The sequence below is a fragment of the Hyla sarda genome, chromosome 1, assembly GCF_029499605.1.
Source record: "Hyla sarda isolate aHylSar1 chromosome 1, aHylSar1.hap1, whole genome shotgun sequence".
NCBI lineage: Eukaryota > Metazoa > Chordata > Amphibia > Anura > Hylidae > Hyla > Hyla sarda.
The window spans coordinates 379,946,825-379,972,224 of NC_079189.1; the positions used below are offsets into that span (position 1 = coordinate 379,946,825).

General features: G+C 43.4%; 1 protein-coding gene across 2 annotated transcripts in view; it reads left to right on the forward strand.

Moving 5' to 3' along the window:
• LOC130275885 (G-protein coupled receptor 54-like) overlaps positions 1-25,400 on the forward strand; it is a 218,165-nt gene that overhangs the window by 47,242 nt on the left and 145,523 nt on the right. Inside the window, exon 1 of one of the 2 annotated variants that reach the window (XM_056524507.1) lies at positions 20,856-20,930. The exons of the other annotated variant lie outside the window; for it this stretch is intronic. The gene's annotated coding sequence lies outside the window, so the exon portion shown is untranslated. Of the gene's footprint in view, positions 1-20,855; positions 20,931-25,400 lie in introns of those variants that run through there. 2 annotated transcript variants of the gene reach the window in all.

A 25,400-nucleotide genomic window follows, 5' to 3' on the forward strand; every position in this document is an offset into this window, starting at 1 on the left:
TTACATTTTTAAAAAGGGTAAAAGCAGAAAATATCCCCCAAAATTTGTAACACAATTTCTCCCGAGTACGGCGATACCCCATATGTGACCCTAAACTGTTGCCTTGAAATACGACAGGGCTCCAAAGTGAGAGCGCCATGCGCATTTGAGGCCTAAATTAGGGACTTGCATAGGGGTGGACATAGGGGAATTCTACGCCAGTGATTCCCAAACAGGGTGCCTCCAGCTGTTGCAAAACTCCCAGCATACCTGGACAGTCAACGGCTGTCCGACAATACTGGGAGTTGTTTTGCAACAGCTGGAGGCTCCGTTTTGGAAACAGTGGCGTACCAGACGTTTGTCATTTTTATTGGGGAGGGGAGGGGGGCTGTATAGGGGTATGTGTATACGTAGTGTTTTTTACTTTTTATTTTATTTTTTGTGGTAGTGTAGTGTTTTTAGGGTACAGTCGCACGGGCGGGGGTTCACAGTAGTTTCTCGCTGGCAGTTTGAGCTGCAGCAGAAAGTTTGCGGCAGCTCAAACTTGCAGCCAGATACTTACTGTAATCCTCCGCCCATGTGAGTGTACCCTGTACATTCACATTGGGGGGGGGGGGGGGGGGGGACATCCAGCTGTTGCATAACTACAACTCCCAGCATGCCCGTTGGCTGTCGGTGACTGCTGAGAGTTGTAGTTTTGCAACAACTGTAGGCACACTGGTTATGTATCACTGAGTTTGTGACCTAACTCAGTGTTTCACAACCAGTGTGCCTCCAGCTGTTGCAAAACTACAACTCCCAGCATGTACGGTGCATGGTGTACGGTGACTGCTGAGAGTTGTAGTTTGCAACAGCTGGAGGCACACCGGTCGTGAAACACTGAGTTAGGTAAAAAAAACTCTGAGTTTCACAACCAGTGTGCCTTCAGCTGTTGCAAAACTACAACTCTCAGCAGTCACCGACAGCCAACGGGCATGCTGGGAGTTGTAGTTATGCAACCAGCAGATGCACCACTACAACTCCCAGCATGCACTTTAGCTGTTTGTGCAAGCTGGGAGTTGTAGTTATACAACAGCTGAAGGTACACTTTTCCATAGAAAAAATGTGCCTCCAGCTGTTGCAAAACCATAAGTCCCAGCATGCCCATAAGGGAATGCTGGGAGTTGTGGTGGTCTGCCTCCTGCTGTTGCATAACTACAGCTCCCAGCATGCGCTTTTTGCATGCTGGGAGCTGTTGCTAAGCAACAGCAGGAGGCTGTCACTCACCTCCAACGATCCACGCCGGAGAATCAGTCCCTCGTCGTCACCGCCGCTGCTCCTGGGGCCCCGATCCCAACATTGACGCCGGGGATCGGAGTCCCCAGCACCCGGGGTGCACGTCCCGCACCCGCTCACGTCCTCCGGAAGAGGGGCGGAGCGGGTGCGGGAGTGACACCCGCAGCAGGCGCCCTGATTGGTCGGCCGGTAATCCGGCCGACGAATCAGGGCGATCGTGAGGTGGCACCAGTGCCACCTCACCCCTGCAGGCTCTGGCTGTTCGGGGCTGTCAGAGACGGCCCCGAACAGCCAGTAATTCCGGGTCACTGGAGACCCGATTGACCCGGAATCGCCGCAGATCGCTGGACTGAATTGTCCAGCGATCTGCGGCGATCGCCGACATGGGGGGGGGGGGGGCATAATGACCCCCCTGGGCGATATGCCGGGATGCCTGCTGAACGATTTCAGCAGGCATCCGGCTCCGGTCCCCAACCGGCTAGCGGTGGGGGCCGGAATTCCCACGGGCGTATGGATACGCCCTCGGTCCTTAAGGACTCGGGATGCAGGGCGTATCCATACGCCCTATGTCCTGAAGAGGTTAAATTAGGGAAAGCAGGCTCACATGATCTTTAGTGTGGACCAAAGCCCTTCTAGTCCACAAGGTTAAATCTTTTTGCCAACCTTCTTGACGTCCAGGATATCCATAAATTTAAATTACTCTTATAAACCCACTGCCACAGAATATGAAACAGAAGCAGAAATAGAACACCGGTTTAGAACTAGGGGGTTATGCAAGACACATAACAAGAATAATGAATCCACAGGAAAGAAGGCAGACAGAGTTTGTACACAAGAGAAATTATTAGTTTCAGCACCTATGAAGGTCACAGAAATCTAGGAGCGAACTTGTAATTTGTTCACTTTCATATGAATATTCCTGCATGAAAGCCAAACCTTATCCTCAGGGGAGAACTGAGATTACTCTTTTTAATTATGCATTATACTTAGTGCAAGACATAACTTAGCAGATAGTGTCATGGAGTCAAGTTGAGAAGAGAGGAAATGGCCAAGGTCATTCACCAGGATTTGGTTTACTGGTTCCACATACCCATTTGCCCAACTTCATCCTGCAAGACTCTTCATAACATATCTTTCTTAAGCAAGTAGTAGAGCGTCCTTATAAATCTTAAAAGTAAGCTGCTCTCCTCAGTTTGAAACAAAGTGCTAGCACAGACAATGAAGATAAAAGATATGTTATGAAGAGTCTTGCAGGATAAACAGCTGTAGGCAAACTGGGAAAAGGGATGAAACGGGCCATTTTAGAAAATCAGTCTACAACCATCCAAAAGACAGTACAGTCAGCAGAGAATGGAAGATCAGTGATAAAAATCTGTTGAAATGTTTTGCCATGGGATGTTAGGCATAAGCAGAGGCTTGAGGGACCCAGTTGATTTGGACCTAGAGACTTTGGGGGAGATTTATCAAAACCTGTCCAGAGAAAAAGTTGCTGGGTTGCCCATAGCAACCAATCATATTGCTTCATTCATTTTTAAAGAGGCCTGTGAAAAATGAAAAATGCGATCTGATTAGCTGCTATGGGCACGTGCAACTAGACTCTTTTCTGTGCGACTTTTAACCGGCCGTGCGAGAAGAGCAAGAACATTCTGTTTGCAAATTTTCAAAAATTATTTGCAGTGGTAAGAGATTAATAATGTGCGACTGTCGCAAAAAAGTCGCACACCATCAAAAAATGCCATACATTTACTCAAGCTCAAACCTGGCTTACAGATTTTGCTTACATGAGCAAAATCTTAAAATGGAAAACAGAATGAAAGAAAAAAGCTGATTTGCTTACGTGTGACAAATTTATAAAGGCTGTGTTACTTGTTAGTAAATTTGTTGCACGTAAGCAAACCATTAAGCAAAATAAAACAACTAAAGAAAAAACATACATAAGCAAGCTTTTATAAATGTCCCCCATAGGGGGGCATTTATCAGGGTATTTAGAGCCTTTTTTTTATTACAAAAGTCGCACATGCTCCTAAGCACTTTTTTTTTTTTTTACTTTTGTGAGTAAGCAAAAAGTTACTAACAGTCTTACCTAAGCAAATTTCAGTTTGCACTTTGCAGTGGTCATGTATTTATGATGTGTGAAAGTCGCATGTAGGCAAAAAAAAAAAAAGATGCAAGTCTACTCCAGGTCTGACATGGAGTACAAAACTCCTATACATGAGCAAATTTACAAAGTTGCAAAAAAGTCTCGCAAAAGTGTCAGCTGTGACTTTTTTGTTTTGCGTATGTGCTCCATATTTATCAACCCCCTGTGATAGTATGATAAATATGTAGCACATAAGCAAAACTAAAGCAAAAAAAAATTACTTCAGAACTTGCTTACCAAAGCAAACAATGATAAATGTCCCCCACAATCATTCAAATCTTTAGGGAGCAGCTTTAATGGTTAAGGAAACCTGTTCCATGCTTCATTGATTATGCACCTGGGCAGAGGGGAGGGAGGCTTCGCCCTAGGAGGCGACTCCTCCTTCTTCGCCTCTGGAACCTTTAAAAAGATTCATTCTACTTGAAAATATTGTATGACTAAGGCCCCTTTGTGGGCTGAAACGCGTCACCTGTGACTACTGTGTCTACTGTACCTGTTGGTGTATGTGCTTGAATAAAGAATTATTTTATACGGGAGCAGCGCTGGACATCAGTTTTTTCTCAGCCTCCTTCTTGTTATAAATGTATGCAAAAGGAGCATACTGTGGTGAAAGTATGGAGAGATTATCAGGTATGCAAGGCTGGGAAGCATGTTGGATCTACAATTGGCAGGAAAATTGACAGTGAGGACCCCAGTAGAGGATTTGGCCAAGGTAGGCCTAAAAGAATATGATTATCGGAAGCTGGCAAAACAGAAAAGGAATTTTCTCAGTATGTAGGACACCAACTTGCAGATTAAGTGAATTTATGTAGAGAACCAGCTCCAGGAGAACTACACCATTAACATACACCACTTAAAGGGGCTTATCCAGATGAAGCATTGGAAACTCATGTTGGAGGGCCAGAGATAGTTGAGTCCAGGGTTGCTATTTTTTTTTGTTTTTGTTTTTGGAGAAGCAGATATTTTTTTTGAGAATTCTTTTCTGTCTAGGACTATCTCTCTCTCAAATCGTAGACTCTAGAGTGTCCCAGCTTCAAAGGGCAGTTGCCTACGAAGCGGGCCTTGCCTCCCCATTAGAAACACTGATTTTTTTTCTCATCTGTGTTGACATTCCTGGTCATACAGTTTGGTGCTCAACTTGCAAAACTTTCTCAGAGGGGGTATCGGAAGGTTAAAGCATGTGCTTCTGGATGAAAGGTGCCAAACAAGTGAAACTTCTAAGAAGCTCATTAGAACATTTTCTAAAGTGCATATGGCTACTGGTAGCCAGAGTAATCAGTAATAAGATTGACCCGTTAACTTGTTCTTAATGCGCCTAGAAAGACCAATAGGACACAGCACAGTGGTGTGTTTTAGACACAGATACAGTTCCATGTACTGCATGCAGCAACCATTTTGGAGAGAGAAAGAGAGGAAGCAAGCACTGCTAAATCGAGAAAGCCTTCACAAATTCTAATCTGTACAATTCCACAGCAAGCTGAGCACAGCATTAATCTGTTAGAACATGGGTGTTCTGCCTAGTCTACACTTCAATTTATTATTAGATACAGTGGGGGTTATTTATCAATAATAGTCTTGGCTAGATCATTTTTGTTGTTTGTCTAGATGTGGGTTTTGTTTGGTGGTGCTACTCCAAATGTATCATATTGTTGCAGTGACCATGATCAATTTCACACAGATCTGCACCCAGATAATTTTCTACTGCCACTTTCAGATCATGTCTACCCTGCTTCTGAGGAGCTTGTTTGTCTGTGTTTGGCTTTACAGTGGTCCCTCAACATACGATGGTAATTCGTTCCAAACGACCCATCGTTTGTCGAATCCATCGTATGTTGAGGGATCCATGCAATATAGAGTATAGGAAGCTGTACTCACCTGTCCCCACCGCTCCGGACCAGGTCCTCACCTCTCCCGATGCTGTCCCAGGGGCTCCCGATGCTGTCCCACTGCTCCGGTGTCGTCGTTGCGATCCTCCGGCTTCTTCCGCATCTTCTGGTTGGTCCGGGCCTCGCTTTCTGGTGACGTTATTACGCTGCTGCGCCGTGGCATGCGTAGTGACGTAAGAACGATGCCGGAAAGCGAGGCCCGGACCCCGGAGAAGATGCGGAAGACGCCTGAGGATCGCGAAGTGAACCCGGAGCAGCGGGAATCGGTAAGCGAACCTGCCCGGGATGCTTAAACTGCTATCCGACAGTAGCTTAAGCATTTTGCGCTGTCGGATAGCAGTTAATGCGATGTCCCTGACATATAAAAGCATCGTATGTCGATGCTGACATCGACATGCAATGGCCTCTGAGAGGCCATTGTATGTCAATTTTATCATATGTCGGGGCAATCGCATGTCGGGGGGTTACTGTATTTGTTTTAGTTTTAATTTTAAAGCAAATTAATGTCTAAAAGAAGGTCTGCAAAGAGATGTCTCACATTTGAATAGTGGTTTACCTTGCTGCAGGCCAGAAAAAAAAATATATTGTTTGAGAGGCGGAGGTTTTAGTTGAACACATATATATATATATATATATATATATATATATATATATATATACATATATATATATATTGTGATAAGGTGGCAAGGAAAGGGTGTATTTCCTTGGCTCACCCTGGAGAATCTCTCACCTGCTGCTTAATTAATGAGACAGCAGGGAAGAGAGGTGTATATAAGATGGAGACTCAGTCTAATATGGGCTCTCCCTGGGAAACAGCATGTCGCTGTAGGGGGAGACACTCAGGCACTGTTGAGGAAGCACACAGCTGGAGCTGTGAGTGGCCCAAGAAGTGGTGTGAACTGTGAGTAGCAGGTTGCAGGAGTCATATGTTTAACCGGCTGAGGGTAGCTCACCAGTAAGTAGTCAGGGCATGCTGATATGTGTAGTCAGTCACCAGACTGTCTAGGATTTTATTTTGTTCCTGCGTTATGTTTGTTTTTCCCCTGCAACTCGTCTAAATAAAACTGGCAAGGTGCCAGACTTACATGAATAACTGTTGACTGCGGGTTTATTGAGAGGAAACGTGTCCCGTGGCAAGTGACCAGGATGATCCCAGAGCTAATCCCTGAGACGGAATGTCACTATATATATATTTTACCTTTTCAGCTTTTATTTTATTTTGTTATGATCACTTTGTCGAATGTTTTTTTAAACTTAGGCTCATGAAAATGTTAGATTTTGGCCATTGCTAACAATCTTATCTTTTCTTACGTCTTTACCATTCCTTTTTTGTACCTTAAAAAATATATCTGATTGTTTCTTATGGACAACTGCTTTACTTTTCATTTGCAAGTTTTTTTAATTTTTAACTTTTTTTGTCTTTAAACGTTCTTATTTTCTACCTTATTCTCTCTCTTTCTCCCTCTCTTTCACTCTCGCTGATGATTTTTTATATTTTGCAAACAGACAGGAGTATTAATCTTTTTTAGACCTGGTCGAGAGGTGGTCTAGATTTTCTTTTTTTTTTTGCGCCAGTTGCGGGAAAATTTGTGCAAAATTCAAAAACACGCAGATAATAAATTCATGACCACTGCATCCGTCACTTTAAAAAATGGTCTAGCAACACCAAAATGTCAAAATGACGGATTTTAAAACTTGGGGAAAAAAACGAAAAAAAGCAATAGAACATAATGATAAATAACCCCCAGTGTTCAGCATACCAGGAGGTGTCATATCTAAGCAAACAAGATTGTCTGTCAACAACATAGAAAAACTCACGTTTATTAACCCTTTAAGGACCCAGCCAATTTTCACTGTAGGACCCGGCCATTTTTTGCACATCTGACCACTGTCACTTTAAGCATTAATAACTCTGGAATGCTTTTACCTTTCATTCTGATTCCGAGACTGTTTTTTCATGACATATTCTACTTTACGTTAGTGGTAAAATTTTGTCGATACTTGCATCGTTTCTTGGTGAAAATTCCAAAATTTGATGAAAAAATTGAAAATTTTGCACTTTTTTAACTTTGAAACTCTCTGCTTGTAAGGAAAATTAATATTCCAAATAAATTATATATTGATTCACATATAAAACATTTCTACTTTATGATTGCATCATAACGTTGACATGTTTTTACTTTTGGAAGACACCAGAGGGCTTCAAAGTTCAGCAGCAATTTTTTAATTTTTCACAAAATTTTCAAAATTTTTCAGGGACCAGTTCCGTTTTGAAGTGGACTTGAAGGGCCTTCTTATTAGAAATACCCCAAAAATTACCCCATTATAAAAACTGCACCCCCCCCAAAGTATTCAATATGACATTCAAAAGGTTTGTTAACCCTTTAGGTGTTTCCCAGGAATAGCAGCAAATCGAAGGAGAAAATTCAAAATCTTCATTTTTTACACTGGCATGTTCTTGTAGACCCAGTTTTTGAATTTTTACAAGGGGTAAAAGGAGAGAAATCTTCCTAAAATGCGTAGCCCAATTTTTCTCGAGTAAGGAAATACCTCATATGTGTATGTCAAGTGTACGGCGGGTGCAGTAGAGGGCTCAGAAGGGAAGGAGCGACAATGGGATTTTGGAGAGTGAGTTTTTCTGAAATGGTTTTTGTGGGGCATGTCGCATTTAGGAAGCCCCTATGGTGCCAGAACAGCAAAAAAAAAAACACATGGCATACCATTTTAGAAACTACACCCCTCAAGGAACACATCAAGGGGTACAGTGAGCCTTAAAACCTCACAGGTGTTTGACGACTTTTTGCTAAAGTCGGATGTGTAAATGAAAAAAAAAATTTTTTTCACTAAATTGCTGGTTTTCCCCCACATTTTATATTTTTACAAGGGGTAATAGGAGAAAATGACCCCCAAAATTTGTAACCCCATTTCTTCTGAGTATGGAAATACCCAATGTGTGGACATCAAGTGCTCTGCTGGTGCACTACAATGCTCAGAAGAGAAGGAGCGCCATTGAGCTTTTGAAGACAGAATTTGGTTGGAATAGAAGTCGGGGGCCATGTGCGTTTACAAAGCCCCCCCGTGGTGCCAGAACAGTGGACCCCCCCACGTGACCCCATTTTGGAAACTACACCACCCACAGAATTTAATAAGGGGTGCAGTGAGTATTTACACCCCACTGGCGTTTGACAGATCTTTGGAACAGTGGGCTGTGCAAATGAAAAATTAAATTTTTCATTTTCACGGACCACTATTCCAAAAATCTGTCAGACACCTGTGGGGCGTAAATGCTCACTGTACCCCTTATTACATTACGTGAGGGGTGTAGTTTCCAAAATTGGGTCATATGTGGGGGGTTCCATTGTTCTGGCTCTATGGGGGCTTTGTAAACACACGTAGCTTTCAATTCCGGACAAATTTTATCTTCAAAATCCCAATGGCACTCCTTCTCTTCTGAGCATTGTAGTTCGCCCGCCGAGCACTTTACATCCACATATGGGGTATGCTCTTACTCAGAAAAAATGGGGTTACAAATTTTTTCATTTTTCCATCCAAATTCGTCAAACACCTGTGGGGTGTAAAGGCTCACTATACCCCTTGTTACTTTCCGTGAGGGGTGTAGTTTCCAAAATGGGATCACATGTGGGTATTTATTTTTTTGCGTTTATGTCAGTCCGCTGTAAAATCAGCCACCCCTGTGCAAATCACCAATGTGGGCCTCAAATGTACATAGTGCACTCTCACTCTTGAGCCTTGTTATGCGCCCGCAGAGCATTTTACGCCCACATATGGGGTATTTCTGTACTCAGGAGAAATTGCGTTACAAATTTTGGGGGGCTTTTTTTCCTTTTAACACTTGTGAAAATAAAAAGTAAAGGACAACACCAGCATGTTAGTGTAAAATTTTAATTTTTTTTACACTGACAGGCTGGTGTAGCCCCCAACTTTTCCTTTTCATAAGGGGTAAAAGGAGAAAAAGCCCCCCAAAATTTCTCACGATTACGGAGATACCCAATATGTGGCCCTAAACTGTTTCCTTGACATACGACAGGGTTCCGAAGTGAGAGCGCCATGCGCATTTGAGGACTAAATTAGGGATTGCATAGGGGTGGACATAGGGGTATTCTACGCCAGTGATTCCCAAACAGGGTGTCTCCAGCTGTTGCTAAACTCCCAGTATGCCTGGACAGTCAGTGGCTGTCCAGAAATGCTGGGAGTTGTTGTTTTGCAACAGCTGGAGGCTCCGTTTTGGAAACACTGCCGTACAATAAATTTTTCATTTTTATTGGGGGGACAGTGTAAGGGGGTGTATGTGTAGTGTTTTACCCTTTATTATGTGTTAGTGTAGTGTTTTTAGGGTACAGTCACACTGGCGGGTTACAGTGAGCTTCCCGCTAGAAATTTGCGCTCCGGCGAAAAGTTTGCCGCAGCTCATACTTGAAGCAGGAAACTTACTGTAAACCCGCCCGTGTGAATGTACCCTGTACGTTCACATGGGGGGGGCAAACCTCCAGCTGTTTCAAAACTACAACTCCCAGCATGTACTGACAGACCGTGCATGCTGAGTGTTGTAGTTTTGCAACAGCTGGAGGCACACTGGTTGGAAAACCTTCAGTTAGCTTCTGTTACCTAACTCAGTATTTTCCAACCAGTGTGCCTATAGCTGTTGCAAAACTACAACTCCCAGCATGTACTGATCGCCGAAGGGAATGCTGGGAGATCTAGTTATGCAACAGCTGGAGGAATCGCAACTACAACTCCCAGCATGCAGAGACAGCTGTTTCGGCATGCTGGGATTTGCAGTTTTGCAACATCTTGAGGGCTACAGATAGAGACCACTGCACTCTGATCTCCAAACTGTGGACCTCCAGATGTTGCAAAACTACAAATTCCAGCATGCACAGACAGTAAACAGCTATGTGGGCATGCTGGGAGTTGTAGTTTTGCAACATCTAGAGTGCTACAGTATAGAGATCACTGTGCAGTGGTCTCTAAACTGTAGACCTCCACCTGTTGCAAAACTGCATCTCCCACCATGCCCAGCAGCTGTCTGGGCATGCTGGGAGTTGTAGTTTTGCAACATCTGGAGGGCTACAGTTTCAGACTGTAGCCCTCTAGATGTTGCTAGGCAACTTAGCGGCTTCCGTCGGATCCAGGGAGCCGTCCTCTTCTGCTGCACGACATCGCCGCCCGCGCCGATCACCGCCGCCGATCCCGTCCCGCAGCTTCCACCGACGGGTAAGTGGATCTTCGGCTTTCGGTCCCCGTCATTTCCCCATCCTTCCCCACCTATTGTGGGTGGGCAGAACAGGGAAAATGAAAGTAAACCCTCCCGCCCCTAATCTGCTATTGGTGGTCGCGCCTAGACCACCAATAGCAGAAATAGGAGGGGTGGCACCTCTGCCACCTCACTCCTATGGCTACAGGGGGATCGTGGGTGTCTTAGACAACCGCGATCCCCCTTCTATTCCGGGTCACCATAGACCCGAATGACCCGTAATCGGCGCAAATCGCAATGGGGGGGGTCTGATGACCCCCCTGGGCATTTACACGGGTTGCCTGCTAATCGATATCAGCAGTCACCCCGGCACGGTCCCCGCCCGGCGCGCGGCAGGGACCGAAATTCCCACGGGCGTACAGGTACGCCCTGGGTCCTTAAGACCCAGGTACAGGAGGCGTATCCATACGCCCTAGGTCCTGTACGGGTTAAAATGAATTAGGCATGGGTCAGTGAGGTATTTAAACCTCCTGTGCCAAATGCCACTGATTACACAGTATTACCACCATCCCTGCTGTCCGCTGTCTACTAAAATTACCACCAGTCCACCACTGCCTGCTGTCCGCTGCATACTACAACTCTGACCAGTCCACCATTGCCTGCTAGCTGCTGCCTACTACACTTCCCACTTGTCCACCACTGACTGCTGTATGCTGGCCACAACTATCACCAGTCTACTATCACCCTTGCTGCTGCTACTACCAGTCAGCCCTACACATACACCACCCTTGATCCCCAAAAAAGGGATAATTCGGCTTTTCATACAAAAATTTTTTCTGCTTCACTATTTTGAGACACCAATCCTTTTTCAACTACCAAAAAAATAATAATTTTTAAAATGCTTAGAAAAAGCCATCGTGTTATCGTTTTTTGCCAGACTAAAAATCTGTTGGAATTCCCAAACAGGGAGAATTTTGTTAGATGTTTTTCAAATTTTCTAAATAAAAAAAAACCTAAACTTTTTTACAGTCTATGGGGTCTTGAGTTTCATATTGCAACTCCCATGAAGGGATAATTTTTTATTTTATTTTTTTAATAAAAATAATTAAATAAATAAAACACCTCTTTGCTGTCTTGCATTTCCCAAAAGGAGAATTCTGTTCGATTTTTTTTTTTATCTCTTTAACCCCTTAACGACCACGGACATAAATGTACGTACTGGTTTGGTGGGACTTTGTGCACCAGGATGTACATTTATGTCCTGTGTATGACCGCGAGCATCGGAACGGTGCTCGCGTCATAGACAGCAGGTTCCGGCTGCTAGCAGCAGCCGGGGACCCGCCGGGAATGGCTGACATCCGCGATCGCGTGGATGTCCGCCATTAACCCCTCAGATGCCGTTATCAATACAGATCACGGCATCTGCGGCAGTGCAGTACTTTCAATGGATTATCGGATTGCCCACAGCGCTGCCGCGGTGATCCGATCATCCAGCATTGCGGCCGGAGGTCCCCTTACCTGGCTCCGGCCGTCTCCTGGGGTCTTCTGCTCTGGACTGAGATCGAGCAGACCAGAGCAGAAGATCACCGATAACACTGATCAGTGCTATGTCCTATACATAGCACTGAACAGTATTGGCAATCAAAGGATTGCTATAGATAGTCCCCTATGGGGACATAAAAAGTGTAAAAAAATAAATAAATAAGTTGAAAAATGTAAAAATAAAAAGTAGAAAAAAAGTGGAAAATCCCCTCCCCCAATAAAAATTAAAATTGTCCATTTTTCCCATTTTACCCTCAAAAAGCGTATCATTTTAATCGTATTGACCCAAAGAATAAACAACACATGTCATTTTTAAAATTCGGGCATTTCCGCACGCGGCGATATCACATATGTTTATTTTCTATTTATACTTTTTTTTTTTTATGGGAAAAGGGGGGTGATTCAAACTTTTATTAGGGAAGGGGTTAAATGATCTTTCTTAACTTTTTTGTTTAACCCCTTAAGGACATAGGGCGTATCCATACGCCCCCGTTTCCAAGTCCTTAAGGACCGAGGGCGTATGGATACGCCCTGAGCATTTCCGGCCCCCACCGCTAGCCGGAGGGGAGCCGGATGCCTGCTGAAATCGTTCAGCAGGCATCCCGGCATATCGGGTCATTATGTCCCCCCATGTCGGCGATTGCCGCAGATCGCTGGACAATTCAGTCCAGCGATCTGCGGCAGATTCCGGGTTAATCGGGTCTCCAGTGACCCGATGACCCGGAATTACTGGCTGATCGGGGCCATCAGAGACGGCCCCGAACAGCCAGAGTCTGCAGGAGTGAGGTGGCACTGGTGGAGGACGTGAGCGGGTGCGGGAAGACGACCCCGGGTGCTGGGGACCCCGATTCCCGGCGTCCCTGTTGGGATCGGGGCCCCAGGAGCGACGGCGGCGGCGAGGGACAGTCCTGCAGTGTGGATCGTTGGAGGTGAGTGACAGCCTCCTGCTGTTGCTTAGCAACAGCTCCCAGCATGCAACAAGGGCATGCTGGGAGCTGTAGTTATGCAACAGCAGGAGGCAGACCACCACAACTCCCAGCATGCCCTTATGGGCATGCTGGGACTTGTAGTTTTGCAACAGCTGGAGGCACATTATTTCTATGGAAAAGTGTACCTTAAGCTGTTGTGTAACTACAACTCCCAGCTTGCACAATCAGCTAAAGTGCATGCTGGGAGTTGTAGTGGTGCATCTGGTGGTTGCATAACTACAACTCCCAGCATGTCCGTTGGCTGTCGGTGACTGCTGAGAGTTGTAGTTTTGCAACAGCTGATGGCACACTGAGTTAAGTAGTAAACCAGTGTGTCTCCAGCTGTTGCATAACTACAATCCCCAGCCAATGTAGTATGCCTCCGGCTGTTGCATAACTACAAGACCCAGCATGCCCTTCCGCTGTCCGTACATGCTGGGGGTTGTAGCTTTTGCAACAGCTGAAGGCACACTGGTTGCAAAACACTGAGTTTGTTACCAAACTCGGTGTTTCACAACCTGTGTGTCTCCAGCTGTTGCAAAACTACAACTCCCAGCATGCACTGATAGACCGTACATGCTGGGAGTTGTAGTTTTGCAACAGCTGGATGTTTCCCCCCCCAATGTGAACGTACAGGGTGCACTCACATGGGCGGAGGATTACAGTAAGTATCCGGCTGCAAGTTTGAGCTGCAGCAAATTTTCTGTCGCAGCTCAAACTGCCAGCGAGAAACTACTGTGAACCCCCGCCTGTGCGACTGTACCCTAAAAACACTACACTAACACACAATAAAATAAAAAGTAAAAAAACACTACATATACACATACCCCTACACAGCCCCCCTCCCCTCCCCAATAAAAATGAAAAACGTCTGGTACATCACTGTTTCCAAAACGGAGCCTCCAGCTGTTGCAAAACTACAACTCCCAGCATGCACTGATAGACCGTACATGCTGGGAGTTGTAGTTTTGCAACAGCTGGATGTTCCCCCCCCCCAATGTGAACGTACAGGGTACACTCACATGGGCGGAGGATTACAGTAAGTATCCGGCTGCAAGTTTGAGCTGCGGCAAATTTTCTGCTGCAGCTCAAGCTGCCAGCGAGAAACTACTGTGAACCCCCCGCCCATGCGACTGTACGCTTAAAACACTACACTACACTAACACAAAATAAAATAAAAAGTAAAAAACACTACATATACACATACCCCTACACAGCCCCCCTCCCCAATAAAAATGAAAACGTCTGGTACGCCACGGTTTCCAAAACGGAGCCTCCAGCTGTTGCAAAACAACTACTCCCAGTATTGCCAGATAGCCACTGACTATCCAGGCATGCTGGGAGTTTTACAACAGCTGGAGGCCCCCTGTTTGGGAATCACTGGCGTAGAATACCCCTATGTCCACACCTATGCAATCCCTAATTTAGGCCTCAAATGCGCATGGCACTCTCACTTTGGAGCCCTGTCGTATTTCAAGGCAACAGTTTAGGGCCACATATGGGGTATCGCCGTACTCAGGAGAAATTGGGCTTCAAATTTTGTGGGGTATTTTCTGCTATTACCCTTTTTAAAAATGTAAAATTTTTGGGAAAACAAGCATTTTAGGTAAAAAAATTTTTTTTTTTTACATATACAAAAGTCATGAAACACCTGTGGGGTATAAAGGTTCACTTAACCCCTTGTTACGTTCCCCGAGGGGTCTAGTTTCCAAAATGGTATGCCATGTGTTTTTTTTTTGCTGTCCTGGCACCATAGGGGCTTCCTAAATGCGGCATGCCCCCAGAGCAAAATTTGCTTTCAAAAAGCCAAATGTGACTCCTTCTCTTCTGAGACCTGTAGTGCGCCAGCAGAGCACTTTTCACCCCCATATGGGGTGTTTTCTGAATCGGGAGAAATTGGGCTTCAAATTTTGGGGGGTGTTTTCTGCTATTACCCTTTTTAAAAATTTAAACATTTTGGGAAACCAAGCATTTTAGGTAAAAAATAAATAAAAATTTTCACATATGCAAAAGTCGTGAAACACCTGTAGGGTATTAAGGTTCACATTACCCCTTGTTACGTTCCCCGAGGGGTCTAGTTTCCAAAATGGTTTGCCATGTGTTTTTTTTTTTTTGCTGTTCTGGCACCATAGGGGCTTCCTAAATGCGGCATGCCCCCAGAGCAAAATTTGCTTTCAAAAAGCCAAATGTGACTCCTTCTCTTCTGAGACCTGTAGTGCGCCAGCAGAGAACTTTTCACCCCCATATGGGGTGTTTTCTGAATCGGGAGAAATTGGGCTTCAAATTTTGGGGGATATTTTCTGCTATTACCCTTTTTAAAAATGTTAAAATTTTGGGAAACCAAGCATATTAGGTAAAAAAAAAATTATTTTTTTTACATATGCAAAAGTCGTGAAACACCTGTGGGGTATTAAGGTTCACATTACCCCTTGTTACGTTCCCCGAGGGGTCTAGTTTCCAAAATGGTATGCCATGTGTTTTTTTTTTTTGCTGTTCTGGCACCATAGGGGCTTCCTAAATGCGGCATGCCCCCAGAGCAAAATTTGCTTTCAAAAAGCCAAATTTGACTCCTTCTCTTCTGAGACCTGTTGTGCGCCAGCAGAGCACTTTTCACCCCCATATGGGGTGTTTTCTGAATCGGGAGAAATTGGGTTTCAAATTTTGGGGGGTATTTTCTGCTATTACACTTTTTAAAAATGTAAAATTTTTGGGAAACATAGCATTTTAGGTAAAAAAAAAATATTTTTTTTTACATATGCAAAAGTCGTGAATCACCTGTGGGGTATTAAGGTTTACTTTACCCCTCGTTACGTTCCCTGAGGGGTCTAGTTTCCAAAATGGTATGCCATGTGTTTTTTTTTTGCTGTTCTGGCACCATAGGGGCTTCCTAAAGGTGACATGCCCCCCAAAAACCATTTGACGCTCCTTCCCTTCTGAGCCCTCTACTGCGCCCGCCGAACAATTAACATAGACATAAGAGGTATGTGCTTACTCGAGAGAAATTGGGTTTCAAATACAAGTAAAAATTTTCTCCTTTTTACCCCTTGCAAAAATTCAAAAATTGGGTCTACAAGAACATGCGAGTGTAAAAAATGAAGATTTTGAATTTTCTCCTTCACTTTGCTGCTATTCCTGTGAAACACCTAAAGGGTTAATACACTTACTGAATGTCATTTTGAATACTTTGGGGGGTGTAGTTTTTACAATGGGGTCTTTTATGGGGTATTTCTAATATGAAGGCCCTTCAAATCCACTTCAAACCTGAACTGGTCCATGAAAAATAGCGAGTTTGAAAATTTTGTGAAAAATTTCAAAATTGCTGCTGAACTTTGAAGCCCTCTGGTGTCTTCCAAAAGTAAAAACTCATAAATTTTATGATGCAAACATAAAGTAGACATATTGTATATGTGAACCCAAAAAAAAAATATTTTGAATATCCATTTTCCTTACAAGCAGAGAGCTTCAAAGTTAGAAAAATGCAAAATTTTCATTTTTTTCATCAAATTTGGTGATTTTTCACCAAGAAAGGATGCAAGTTACCATAAAATTTTACCACTATGTTAAAGTAGAATATGTCACGAAAAAACTATCTCGGAATCAGAATGATAACTAAAAGCATTCCAGAGTTATTAATGTTTAAAGTGACAGTGGTCAGAATTGCAAAAAACGCTCCGGTCCTTAAGGTGAAAAGGGCTCGGTCCTTAAGGGGTTAAACTTTTTTTTTTTTTGCACTGTTATAGCTCCCATAGGGGGCTATAACACTGCACACACTGATCTTTTACATTGATCTTTATTATGCCATAGGATAACATAGATCAATGATTCTGCCGCTTGACTGCTCATGCCTGGATCTCCTCCTGTCCTACAGCTGTTCTGGATGCCGCGATTTCGCTGCAGCGATCCCCAACAGACCCTCTGCTAACCAGCAGCAGTTTAGTTTCACTTTAGACTTGGCGATCAACTTTGAACGCCGCGTCTAAAGGGTTAATAGCGAGTGGCACCGCGATCAGTGCCGTGCACTATAAGCCACGGGTCTCGGCCGTTGCTAGCTACCGGCCCGACCCACCACTTATAGTAAGGGAGAGGACTCAGGATGTACCGGTACATCCTTGGTCCTTAAGGGGTTAAAGGGGTCCACAGCCATATTCACTTATCTCCTATCCACAGGGGCCCAGTACAGGGCCCTCGGCTCTGTCGTGCAGGAGGCTTGTCGGCCGCAGCATGACCCAATGGCCGACATGCCCACTTCATGTATTTCTATGAGAGAGGCGGAGATACAGCATTCGTACATCGCCGCCTCTCCCATAGAGCTGTGTGGAGGGTGCATGTCCTCTACCTCATTGAGGTTAATGACACGCGTATTAGCTGCACAGAACCACGGTAATGTCGGGTCTCCATATGGGAGATCACAGGAGGTCCCAGCAGTCGAACCCCCCGCAATCAGACACTTATCCCCTATCCGCAGGATAGGGGATAAGTGACTATGGCTGCAGTACTCCTTTAACGACACAAGACATGAGCACCCGAGCAGAGGATATCTCACTGTTTTGTGAGAATACTGAGACATTGTTGGCCCCTGTTATGCGCTTCATCTTTTGTCTTTGGTTTCTTTTCTTGTCTGTTGATTAATTGGAATAAGTCAGTCCTAATGACCTTAGTAGTGTTGCTCACGAATATTCGCAATGCGAATTTTATTCGCGAATATCGCATATTCGCGCATTAGCGAATATTCACGAATATAGCACTATATATTCGTAATTACGAATATTCTTTTTTTTTTTTTTTATCACAGTGATCGTCCCTCTCTGCTTCCAGCTTGTGTGGTGTAAAGAAGGCTCTAATTCTACTGTGTGAGACTGGGGTGCGAATTTTCGCACATGCGGAAATTAGCATATGCTAATTTTCGCTTATGCTAATATTCGCATATGCTAATTTCCGCATATGCTAGTTTTCGCATATGCGAAAATAAAACGCAAATATTACGAATATGCGAATTTTGCGAATATATGAAGAATATTCATCCATATATTCGCGAATATTTGCGAATTCGAATATGGCCTATGCCGCTCAACACTAGACCTTAGAATAACTTCCTGCTATGCCTCAGATTGTTGCCTCCAAGATACAACTTGTAACCAGCTGTAAAGGGTTGCTTCGGGGAAGTTAAGAAAAAGAAAAATGCCCCAGAGCTTCCACAATACCTGTTCTGTGTCCCCTGTAGTTATCCTTGTGATTTTTCCAGCTCCTGTGGCCCCTGTTGTCCCCTGAATATTCTTTTTCCTTGCTTGCACCCAGACTACAACTCTCAGAAGTCAGTGCAATTCTGTGTAATGGCTGCCAGCCAATTGCTTTTACTATCTGTGTGCATGCTGTGTTGTTGTAAACACAGTCAGCAGCACACACTGTACACGTCTTTTCTTTCAAACTATCCTTCCCTCCAGCAATAAATCATGCTAAGCTCTGAATGGCAGCAGTCAGTGATTAGATTTACAGAAGGCAAAGAGCAGCGTTATGTGCTGAGATCCTCACACAGGGAGGGGAGAAGGAGGGGAAGGGGAGGTGTGGCTTTGAAGCCAGACAGAAATCACGTGGTGTTTGACTTCCAGGAGGGTGGGTGCTAGTCTCAGTGAGGGCTTTGCACAAAGACAAGGTGGATCTGAATATGACGTCTTTCTCTCACTCCCTGCATGTAAGAGACAGCTGAAAGAAGGACACTGCCTTATATAGCTAATTAATTATATTTAGACAAATACATAGGTTGGTGAGAGGGAAAGAATGGGCTATGAATTAGCAAAAGGGTAAAGGTTAAATCCTCAGGAGGGTTGACACGTCACCAAATAAAGGGCATTTATAACTTGGGTCCCAGGTAAATATGGTGGTCATGTACCTCTCCATATTCTCCATATTCACAAGGCCTCCTGATACTTCCCCCACTCAAAATAACTGTATAAGGTTTGTGACAAAGCCAAAGCTACTGTATGTTAGGAATGAATGGTTGCACTAAACTTACACTATGTATCTATGAACTTGGACTCTTGTTAGATATGCGGGGGGTGGGGCATTTTGTTTTTATGTGTGTTTTTTTTACCTAAAATTGTTAAAAAGCGATAAAAATTATCTGTTTAACCCCTTAAGGACCAGGCCCATTTTGGCCTTAAGGACCAGACAAATTACATTTTAGCATTTTCGTTTTTCCTCCTTGCCTTCTAAAAATCATAACTCTTTTATATTTCCATCCACAGACCCATATGAGGGCTTGTTTTTTGCGTCACCAATTGTACTTTGTAATTACATCACTTATTTTACCATAAAATGTATGGCGCAACCAAACAAATATTATTTATGTGGGAAAATTGAAAAGAAAACCGCAATTTAGCAAATTTTGGAACGTTTTGTTTTCTCGCTGTACACTTTACAGTAAAAATTACATGTTTTCTTTATTCTGTGGGTCAATATGATTAAAATGATACCCATGATGTACGCTTTTCTATAATTGTACCGCTTAAAAAAAATCTCAAACTATTTTAACAAAATTAGTATGTTTGAAATTGCCCTATTTTGACCACCTATAACTTTCTCATTTTTCCATATATGGGGCGGTATGGGGCTCATTTTTTGCGCCATGATCTTTAGTTTTTATCAGTACCACAGTTGCTTAGTTTTAACTTTTTATTCATTTTTTATTCATTTTTTTTTTAATAAAATGTGACCAAAAATTTTTTTACGTTTATGCCGTTCACCGTACAGGATAATTAACAATATATTTTAACAGTTCAGACTTTTACGCATGCGGCGATACCAAATATGTGTTTTTTTTTTCACGCTTTTTGGGGGGTAAAGTGGGAAAAATGCACTTTTTACTTTTAATTTCGGGAGGGGATTTTTATACTTATTTATTTTCCTTTTTTTTTTTTTTTACCATAGGGGACTATTTATAGCAATCATGTGATTGCTAATACTGTTCAGTGCTATGCATAGGACATAGCACTGATCAGTGTTATCGATGATCTTTGCTCTGGTCTGCTCGATCTCAGACCAAAGCAAAAGACCCCATGAGACAGCCGGAGCCAGGTGAGGGGACCTCCGGCTGCAATGCTGGATGATCGGATCCACGCGGCTGCACTGCGGGCAATCCGATCATCCATTTAAAGTCTGTATTGATCACGGCATCTGAGGGGTTAATGGCAATCAAAAGATTGGATTAATTGTTCCCTATGGGGAGGAAAAAATTGTGAATAAAAGGTAAAAAAAAAAAAGAAAGTCAATATATGTGAATAAGCACTTCCCTTAATAAAAGTTTGATGCACCCCCCCCCCCTTTCCCATTTTTTAAACAAAATAATGTAAACAGAAATAAACATAAACATACATGGTATCACTGCGTGCGTTAGTTTCTGAACCTGTAATGTTAATTGAACTGAACGTATACGTAAAAAAAACAAAAGTCCAGATTTACTTATTTTTGGTCACTTTACATACCATAAAAAATTATTATATGGGATCAAAAAAATGTGATCACAACAAAAATGTTCCCACTAGGCCTACTATTAGTACTGGTGTAAAAATAATAAAACTTTGCACAGAAAAATTAAAAAGGCACTGTCACCAACATAAAATATTGATATGCTGCAGATGTAGTAATTCTAAGACTAGGTATATTATATGTCTTTTAATAAATATTGTGGCTTTACCTTATATTTAAGCTTTATAATACTGGCCACTAGATGTACCCATACAGGCTAAGTTGATATTCAGTTTCTGGGATCATCTACGTTTCCCATCGGCATTCTGACAGATACAGAGTAAGGTTACACAGCTAGGGAGAGGAATGCAGGCGATGTAAGCAGCAGAACAGGGCTGTTATCTGTCCAAAACTAGAGTAAACACAGATGAAAGGGACAGGAACACGATTCTAATTACAGTGTGAGTAAAATCCTTGTTTCTTTATTTTTTTATTTTACTTTGTACTGGTACACTTAACCCCTTAAGGACTCAGGGTTTTTCCATTTTTGCACTTTCGTTTTTTCCTCCTTACCTTTTAAAAATCATAATCCTTTCAATTTTCCACCTAAAAATCCATATTATGGCTTATTTTTTGCATCGCCAATTCTACTTTGCAGTGACATTAGTCATTTTACCCAAAAATTCACGGCGAAATGGAAAAAAAATCATTGTGCGACAAAATCGAAGAAAAAACGCCATTTTGTAAATTTTGGGGGCTTCCGTTTCTACGCAGTGCATATTTCAGTAAAAATGACACCTTATCATTATTCTGTAGGTCCATACGGTTAAAATTATACCCTACTTATATAGGTTTGATTTTGTCGCACTTCTGGAAAAAATCATAACTACATGCAGGAAAATTTATACGTTTAAAAATGTCATCTTCTGACCCCTATAACTTTTTAATTTTTCCACGTACAGGGCGGTATGAGGACTCATTTTTTGCGCCATGATCTGAAGTTTTCATCGGTATGATTTTTGTTTTGATCGGACTTTTTGATCACTTTTTATTCATTTTTTAATGGTATGAAAAGTGACCAAAATACGCTTTTTTGGACTTTGGATTCTTTTTGCGCGTACGCCATTGACCGTGCGGTTTAATTAATGATATATTTTTATAGTTTGGACATTTACGCACGCGGCGATACCACATATGTTTAAATTTTTTTTACACTGTTTTATTTTTTTTATGGGAAAAGGGGGGTGATTCAAACTTTTATTAGGGAAGGGGCTAAATGACCTTTATTAACACTTTTTTTTCCTTTTTTTTTTGCAGTGTTATAGGTCCCATAGGGACCTATAACACTGCACACACTGATCTTTTACACAGATCACAGGCGTGTATTAACACGCCTGTGATCAGTGTTATCGGCGCTTGACTGCTCCTGCCTGGATCTCAGAGGAGGCAAGTAAGGGCCCTCCCGGTGTCCGGTCAGCTGTTCGGGACGCCGCGATTTCACCGCGGCGGTCCCGAACAGCCCGACTGAGCAGCCGGGTCACTTTCACTTTCGCTTTAGAAGCGGCGGTCAGCTTTGACCGCCGCTTCTAAAGGGTTAATACCGCACATCGCCGCGATCGGCGATGTGTGGTATTAGCCGCGGGTCCCGGCCGTTGATGAGCGCCGGGACCGACGCGATATGATGCGGGATCGCGGCGCGATCCCGCTTCATATCGTGGGAACCGGCGCAGGACGTAAATATACGTCCTGCGTCGTTAAAGGGGTTATCCAGGAAAAAACTTTTTTTTTTATATATATCAACTGGCTCCAGAAAGTTAAACAGATTTGTAAATTACTTCTATTAAAAAATCTTAATCCTTTCAGTACTTATGAGCTTCTGAAGTTGAGTTGTTCTTTTCTGTCTAAGTGCTCTCTGATGACACGTGTCTCGGGAACCGCCCAGTTTAGAAGAAAATCCCCATAGCAAACCTCTTCTAAACTGCGTCATAGCGGGTCGGGCCCGGCCTCTAACAACGGCCGGGACCCGTAGCTAATAGCAGGCGGCATTGATCGCGGTGACGCGAGCTATTAACCCTTTAGACGCAGCATTGAAAGTTGAACGCCACGTCTAAAGTGAAAGTGAAAGCATGCCGGTTAGCTCAGGGAGCTGTTCGGGATAGTCGCGGGGAAATCACGGCATCCCGAACAGCTTACAGAACAGCTGGAGGGTCCCTACCTGCCTCCTCGCTGTCCGATCGCCGAATGACTGCTCAGTGCCTGAGATCCTGGCATGAGCAGTCAAGCGGCAGAATCATCGATCACTGGTTTCCTATGAGAAACCAGTGATCAATGTGAAATATCAGTGTGTGCAGTGTTATAGGTCCCTATGGGAGCTATAACACTGCAAAAAAAAAGTGAAAAAAAAAGTGAATAAAGATCATTTAACACCTCCCCTATTAAAAGTTTGAATCACCCCCCTTTTCCCATAAAAAAAAGACCACAGTGTAAATAAAAATAAACATATATGGTATCGCTGCGTGCGGAAATGTCCGAATTATAAAAATATATTGTTAATTAAACCCGCACGGTGAATGGCGTACGCGCAAAAAAATGTCAACGTCCGATCAATAAGTCCTATCAATGCAAAAATGGTACCGTTAAAAACTTCAGATCACGGCGCAAATATGAGCCCTCATACCGCCCCATACGCGGAAAAATAAAAAAGTTATATGGGTCAGAAGATGACAATTTTAAACGTACTAATTTTCCTGCATGAAGTTATGATTTTTTTTCCAGAAGTACGACAAAATCAAACCTATATAAGTAGGGTATAATTTTAATCGTATGAACCTACAGAATAAAGATAAGGTGTAATTTTTACAGAAAAATGTACTACGTAGAAACGGAAGCCCCCAAAAGTTACAAAACAGCGTTTTTTCTTCAATTTTGTCTCACAATTATTTTTTTTTCTGTTTCACCATAGATTTTTGGACAAAATGACTGACGTCATTACAAAGTAGAATTGGTGGCGCAAAAAATAAGCAATCATATGGATTTTTAGGTGCAAAATTGAAAGAGTTATGAATTTTTTAAAGGCAAGGAGCAAAAAACGAAAATGCAAAAAACGGAAAACCCCCCGGTCCTTAAGGGGTTAAAAAATAATATTATGTTTACGCAAGGTGAATAGAATAAATATAATAAAAAGGAGCCCTCATAAAGCCCTATTTAAAGATAAATAAATAAAAGTTATAGAGACTCAGAATAGGCAGTTTTAAGCATTCTCATTTTCTTAATAAAAGATAAAAATTTGCAAAATTGCAGTTTTTTTTATTTCACCCAATATATATTTCATATAATCATGGCCGTAAATGTTGGCACCCCTGAAATTTTTCCAAAAAATTTAGTATTTCTCAAAGAAAAGGATTGCAGTAACACATGTTTTGCTATACACGTTTATTTTCTTTGTGTGTATTGGATCTAAACCAAAAAAGGGAGGAAAAAAAGCAAATATGACATAATGTCACACCAAACTCCAAAAATGGGCTGGACAAAATTATTGGCCCCCTTAACTTAATAATTGGTTGCACACCCTTTAGAAAAAATAACTGAAATCAGTCACTTCCTATAACCATGAATAAGCTTCTTACACCTCTCAGACGGAATGTTGGACCACTCTTCCTTTGCAAACTGCTCCAGGTCTCTCTTATTGGAAAGGCGCCTTTTCCCAACAGCAATTTTAAGATCTCTCCACAGGTGTTCAATGGGATTTAGATATGGACTCATTGCTGGCCACTTCAGAACTCTCCAGCGCTTTGTTGCCATCCATTTCTGGGTGCTTTTTGAGGTATGTTTGGGGTCATTGTTCTGCTGGAAGACCCAAGATCTTGGACGCAAACCTAGCTTTCTGACACTGGGCTGTACAGTGCAACCCAAAATCCATTGGTAATCCTCAGATTTCATGATGCCTTGCACACATTCAAGGCACCCAGTGCCAGAGGCAGCAAACCAACCCCAAAACATCATTGAACCTCCACTATATTTCACTGTAGGTACTGTGTTCTTTTCTTTGTAGGCCTCATTCCGTTTTCGGTAAACCGTAGAATGATGTGCTTTACCAAAAGGCTCTATCTTGGTCTCATCTGTCCACAAGATGTTTTCCCAGAAGGATTTTGGCTTACTCAAGTTCATTTTGGCAAAATGTAGTCTTGATTTTTATGTCTCTGTGCCAGCAGTGGGGTCCTCCTGGGTCTCCTGCCAAAGCATTTCATTTAAATGTTGACGAATAGTTTGCTGTTACGCCGAGTGCTCCGGGTCCCTGCTCCTCCCCGGAGCGCTCACGGCGTTCACCTCCATGCAGCGCCCCGGTCAGACCCGCTGACCGGGAGCGTTGCATTAGTCTCTCCGGCGGGGATGCGACCCGCGTAGCGGGACGCGCCCGTTCGCGGCTCGCATCCCAGTCCCCTCACCTGTCCTGTCCTCCTTCGGCTCAGTCCCGGCGGGTGCGCGCGCGCCGGCTCTCTGCGATTTAAAGGGCCAGTGCGCCACTGATTGGCGCCTGGCCCAATCAGTACTCACACCTGTGCCCTCGTTATAAAAACCCACTTCCCCTTCCTTGCATTGCCGGATCTTGTTGCCTTGTGCCAGTGAAAGCGTTTTGTGTATGTTTCTAGCCAGACCTTCTGCTGTTGCCCCTGACTACGACCCTTACTGCCTGCCCTGACCTTCTGCTATGTCTGACCTTGCTCTTGTCTAATCCCTTGTACCGCGCCTGTCTCAACCGCCAGTTGGGGTTGAGTCGCTATCGGGTGGAACGACCTGGGGGTTACCTGCCGCTGCAAGCCCATCCCGCTTTGCGACGGGCTCTGGTGAAAACCAGTAACCCCTTAGACTCCGTTCCCCTGGTACGGCCCACGTCATCACCCCACTGACACAGAGGATCCACCACCAGTATC